Raw genomic sequence first — 6,387 nt, 5'->3', positions numbered from 1 at the left:
TTAAATATATGAAAATATGCTCGATATACCCATGACAAGAAACATACAAATTAAAACTATAGTGATCCGTATCTTACAGCATATACAAAAATGAACTCAAAATGAATTATTGTCCTAAATGTAAAACCTGACTCCAAAATTTCTTGAAGAAAACATAGGAGAAAATCTTTGTGACTTTGAATAAAGCAAATTTCTTAGATACAACATCAAAAACACAATGCATAAAAGAAAAAAAATAGATCAATTTGACTTCATCAAAATTAGGAACTTTTGCTCCTCAAAAGCCACTGTTAAGAGAATGGATAAGCTGCAGAGTGGAGAAAATATTTATAATTATATTTCCAGTAAGGGATTTACACCAGAATATGAAAAGAATTCTCAAAACTCAAATGATAAGAAAACCACCCAATTTTTATATTGGAAAAAAGATTTGGAGAGATAACTTCTCACTGTCAAATAAGAACACTAAAAAACACCCTCAGTATCATTGCTCTTTAGAGAAATAAAAATTAAAACCATGAATTATATATGTATTAAAATGTCTAAAATTAAAAAGACCAGCCATACCACATGACGATGTGGAGCAACTGGAACTCTCATATACTGCTGAAGGGGAATGTGAAATGGTACAACCACTTTTGAAAACAATTAGGCAGTTTCTTTAGAGGTTAAACAAGCACGTACCATATGATCCAGTCATTCCAACTCTTAGGTTTATTATCCAAGGAAAACAAAAACATATGCTCACACAAAGACTTGTACATGAATGTTCACAGCAACTTTGTAAAAGCTACAAACTAAAATTATTACCAAAACACCAGGGGTTTGGTCTAGGTCCAGGGAGGGTCCTGCTTCTCCCATATACTAGAGGTTTGGTCTAGGTCAACGGTTTGGTCTAGGTCAGGGGTTTGGTCTAGGTTCGGGGTTGGGCCTGCTGCTCCCCTTTCTCGCTGCTACAGCCTAGAAGATGGGAGCTCAGTCTCAAATCCATCTCCCTGACTGATTAAAACTAGGGGTTTATACATCAGGGAAGAAATGTAACAATGTGTAAGAAAACAGGAACTAGGGAGAGGCAAAGGAAGCAATCATAATGAATGAGGGGTTGTCATCTGGTGCTGTGATCCACTGAGTTTCACTTCTTTGATACTTTTTCCAGAGGCCTGAAGGTTGTTTCCTGAGGAAGGAACTCAGATAAAACAAATATAAATTTCAAGCTTTAAGATCAGGAGGGTCAATTTCTATGTTTATCAAAAAGAACCATCTCACTGCACTCTGGCCTGGGCGAAAGAGCAAGACTCCGTCTCAAAAAAAAAAAAAAAAAAAAGAACCATCTTTGGGACTATTGGATTGGTTTCAAAAACAACCTAAACTTGTATCAATACATAAAAGGATAAACAAATTGTGGTATATGCATACAATGGAGTGTGACTCAGCAATAAAAAGGAACTGTTGATGTGCACAATGACATGGATGAACCTCAAGATATTAATGCTGAATGAAGAAAGTCAGTTCTACAAATAAATAAGCAAGCAAGCAAACACAGACTACACATTGTATTATCCAATTTTATAAGATTCTAGAAAATAAAAGCAAATACAGTATATAGTAACATAAAGCAGAACAGTGATTGCGTGGGGATGTTAGGATTACAGGGGTAGTGGGAGGAAGGGTTTACAAAGGGGTACAAGAAACTTGAGAGTGATGGATATAGTCATTATCTTAATTGTGATGGTTTCACAGGAGTACATACGTCAAAATTCATCAAATTTACACTTTAAACGTGAAATTTACTATATGTCAGTTATACTTCAATAAAGCTGTTTCAAAAAGCTATAATGAGATATAGTTCACCTCAGACTGGCATATATACTGCATGTATTATTACGTATTTTATATATATATATATATATATAAAACTGTGTGGCAAGTTTGTAAAGAAAAAACAATCATATTGTTGGTGGAAGTGTAAACAGGTACAACTTCAATGGAGGGCTAATTGATAATATCACAATATTGGAATTTAAAATCTATATATACTTGCAGGTGTATAAAATGAGGAATGTTTTGAGATATTTGTAAGAGAAAGAGATGAGAAGCAATCTGAATGTCCATCACTAGGACATTGGTCAAATACATTAAAGCTAAACAATGGAATATTTTTTTAAACAGGGTAACACTGTTTTAATATGGAATGCACTGAGATATTTTAGGTACAAAAAAAAATTCAAGGAACAGAACAGTTGTATACAACCACTGGTGTTATTTGAAATATATATCTACTTGGCCAGGCACGGTGGCTCATGCCTATAATCCCAGCACTTTGGGAGGCCGAGGCGGGTGGATCATGAGGTCAGGAGATCGAGACCATCCTGGCTAACACAGTGAAACCCCATCTCTACTAAAAGTACAAAAAAAAAACTTACCCGGGTGTGGTGGCCGATGCCTGTAGTCCCAGCTGCTCGGGAGGCTGAAGCAGGAGAATGGCGTGAACCTGGGAGGTGGAGCTTGCAGTGAACCGAGATCGTGCCACTGCACTCCAGGCTGGGCTACAGAGCGAGACTCTGTCTCAAAAAAAAAAAAAAAAAAAAAGAAATATATATCTACTTATGTGGTTCTATACCTAGGATATCTCTAGAAGGATATCCATCCTAGGTGTATAATAAAAATTGTTGCCCATGAGTTGGGCAAAGTGGGGCTGGAGGAAAAGGGACACAAGTAGGGAGGGAAGAAGAGTTTACTTTCCACTGTATACTTGAATTTTGTTCTATATGTACATGTTACATATTCAATCCAATCAACCAATCCCTGTTATTTCTATATCAATATTAACTTTAAATTACTTCTGCCATCAGGTAGAGGGAGTGCTTTTAATTTCATCCAGACTGCCACATTTTTTTTCTCAAGCAGAGACACTGACATCTTGTGGGCTTTTCAGATAATGCAGTGAAATAGCATTAAAATCAGCCTATTCACCATTACATTCCATTCCACTCCACTCCATTCCTCTCAACAAATTATTTGGCATTCAGTGCCTATGCTGGGCTTTTGTCCAACTCTCTAAAGCTTACAAAGTTTCAATAATATTCAGCCTCATTTATTGAGCACTTGTAAGGCATGGGTTACTGAAACTGTAGTCATGAAGAAGCCATGGAGCTCTGGAGGGGCATGCAGACAATAGGCCATGTCAGCAGAGAGTGGTGAGTGCCACGATTGGATAATTCTGGTGTCCCTGGGAGCACATAGCAGTCCGAGTGGTCAGAGAAGGCTTCCTGAAGGAAGTGACATCTAAGCTGAGCTCTGCAGGAGGAGCCAGAATTGACCAGACGAAAGGAATTAGAGTAGCTGATGTAGGGTGGGGCACTTGGAGAATGGGGTCACTGTAGGTAAAGGGAACCCTAAGGGCAAATGAGCAGAGGCAAGAGTGCAATTCGTTTTTTTTTTTTTTTGGCAATGTATGTTTGAGGAACTGAGTGTTCAGTGTGGATTAAGTGTAGAGTGGGAGGGGCTAAGAGGGGAAAATGAGGCTGAACCAGAGGGGTTAAGTAACTTACTAGGTTCTCCCAGCAAGTACTTAGTGCACCAAGAATTTGAACCCCGGGCTAAATGACTTAACCACTTCCTCTTATACTCATCATGAAGACTTTTCTCCTAGACCCCATGCCTACTGCTGCTCTGCTTCTTCCAACTGGGCACAAAGCTTAGCCATCTGCTTTCCCTCTCTTCCTCCTTCTCTCCTTCCTTCCTTCCTTCCTTCCTTCCTTCCTTCCTTCCTTCCTTCCTTCCTTCCCTCCCTCCCTCCTTCCTTCCTTCCACATTGCTTGTTTTCTGCAGCCTTGGTGCTAGGGAGAAGACAGAGAAGGTACTTTGGGTCAGGAGGTGATAATTCAGATATCAGAGGAACTGTCCACTCTGCTCATGTTGATAGATAAAGCTGATAGATGAAAATGATTCCTGCATCAGAGCCTCTCTCTGTCTCTCCAGCTTAGTAGAGCAGAGTGGAGCCTGGGGTGGGGATGGTGGATGAGCCCTGGCATTGAAAGCTGCGTCTCTCAGTAGTAGTCCTCTCTCTGTTCATGGGCAAATGAATGTGTGTACGTGTTTACTGAGTGCTTACTATGAGCAAGACTCTGCTTTTGCTGCTTATGCTACATTAATTCCAACAACAATTCTACGAGGAAGATATTCTCTCCACTCTACAGATTCAAAAAACCCAAAATGGAGTAGCCTTGCTAGTGAAGTATGCAGCATGTCAGTCTCAAAAAAAAAAAAGGAAAGGTTAAGTAATTTGGCCAGGGTCACCTAGCTTGTAAATGGCAAAAATGGGGCTCAAATGGTCTGAATCCAAAGCCCAGACTCTTAACCACTATAAAATCTCAGCTCCTAGGAAAAACAAAGATCCACATGTGATAGACATCTTTGAAGTTTGCCTAAGGTATGAAGGAAGAGAAGAAAGTATAGTTAACACAGTGCTGAACCAATATGATACATTCTGAGCTGTGATGTGTGCGAGGGTGCACTCTCACATAACTGAACCAAAGGCACAAACAAATGAAAGGGAGGAAGGAAAACTCCAGGCAGGAAGGAATTCCCAGATGCTCAGCTGCACAGATGGCTCTTCCTTGAGAGCTAATGGAATGACCACCATCACTCCTTTTCAAGCTTGAAGGCTCCCAGTCTTTCTAACTGGACAGGCATAAGACAAACTCTTTTTTCTTCTTCATTCATCTGAGATATTTGACAGCCTTCAAATATAACCTTACTAGAATGCTGGCAAAATAACAAAAGCTTAAAAAGCAAAGGGACACGTGTAATTCTAGAGCACATATTTTTGATAGAATGGAGAGTGAATTCTGGCCATAGATGTGCTGGCTGGGCCCTCTGGTGGGCAATGAAACTTCTACTCTTTCCCTTCCCTCCACCCCATATCTGTTTTGCTTGGATGATGGAGCAAGCTACTTTGTCTCCTGTCACAGGATGGGTTCTCTGGAAGCAGAAGCTGAGATAGAGTTGTGGGTGCAAGATGGTTATTAGGGATCAATATCTGTGAGGAGAAGCGGGAGGGAGCAGGATTGGGCAGAGGAAGAAACTGAAATGTGATGCAGACCTAGCCAAGGCTTGGCCAACTGTATTAGTCCATTCTCACGCTGCTATGAAGAAATACCCAAGATCAGGTAATTTTTTTTTTTTTTTTGAGATGGAGTCTCGCTCTGTTGCCCAGGCTAGAGTGCAGGGCACGATCTCGGCTCACTGCAACCTCCGCCTCCCGGGTTCATGCCATTCTCCTGCCTCAGCCTCTGGAGTAGCTGGGACTACAAGTGCCTGCCACTATGCCCAGCTAATTTTTTTTTTTTTTTTTTTAGTAGAGATGGGGTTTCACTGTCAAGATGGTCTTGATCTCCTGACCTCTTGATCTGCCTGCCTCAGCCTCCCAAAGTGCTGGGATTACAGGTGTGAGCCACCGTGCCTAGCCAAGACTGGGTAATTTATAAAGGAAAGAGGTTTAATTGACTCACAGTTCTGCATTTCCGGGAAGCCCTCAGGAAACATAATCATGGCAGGAGAGGAAGCAATCACGTCCTTCTTCACGTGACGGCAGGAGAGAGAAGAATGAGAACCGAGCAAAGGGGGAGCCCCTCATAAAACTATCAGATCTCACGAGAACTTACTATCACGAGAATAGCATGGGAGAAACTGCCCCCATGCTTCAATTACTTCCCACTGTGTCCCTCCCATGACATGTGGGAACTATGGGAACTACAATTCAAGATGAGATTTGAATGGGCACACAGCCAAACCATATCAACAACCCAGAGTTACTCCAGAGTATTGACTGTCAGAGCGGTTCTGTGTCAGACTAAGTGGCTGAGCCTCTATACCCCTTTTCTGTTCCCCTGACCTTCAACCTAGCTCAGTCACCAGCAAAGGCTGCTGAGGCAGACCCTGAAAGAGCTCACGGCAACAGTCTGTCTGCTGACTACATTCTCTAAGCCTGGGCAGCAAGTCTTTCCTTGAAGACGGATGTGAGCAGTACATGTCTATGACTACCAACATTTTTAACATTGTTCATTCACTGATTGATTATTCAATGTATTGGGTGCTAGCTACCATGTTGGGTGCTAGGGGACAGAAGAGGATACAGGGATGAAGTAGAAGTGGATCCCACCCTCAAGTTTGGCCTAGTGGGGGACTCGGATCACTATGGATTAGGGCAGTGAATTCAGAAGGCAGGAGAATACCTAGACAGGGGCATTGCTCCTACTTAGGCAACCTCTGCTCGGGGTCCCTCTCGGTAGAACTTTTCCGAAAAAAGTAGTTCACATTCGGCCGGGTGCAGTGGCTCACGCCTGTAATCCCAGCACTTTGGGAGGCCGAAGCGGGCGGATCACG

The sequence above is a fragment of the Hylobates moloch genome, unplaced genomic scaffold, assembly GCF_009828535.3.
Source record: "Hylobates moloch isolate HMO894 unplaced genomic scaffold, HMol_V3 SCAFFOLD_11, whole genome shotgun sequence".
NCBI classification, from domain to species: domain Eukaryota; kingdom Metazoa; phylum Chordata; class Mammalia; order Primates; family Hylobatidae; genus Hylobates; species Hylobates moloch.
The sequence above is the reverse complement of the archived record's forward strand: the minus strand, read 5'-3'. Positions refer to the sequence as shown.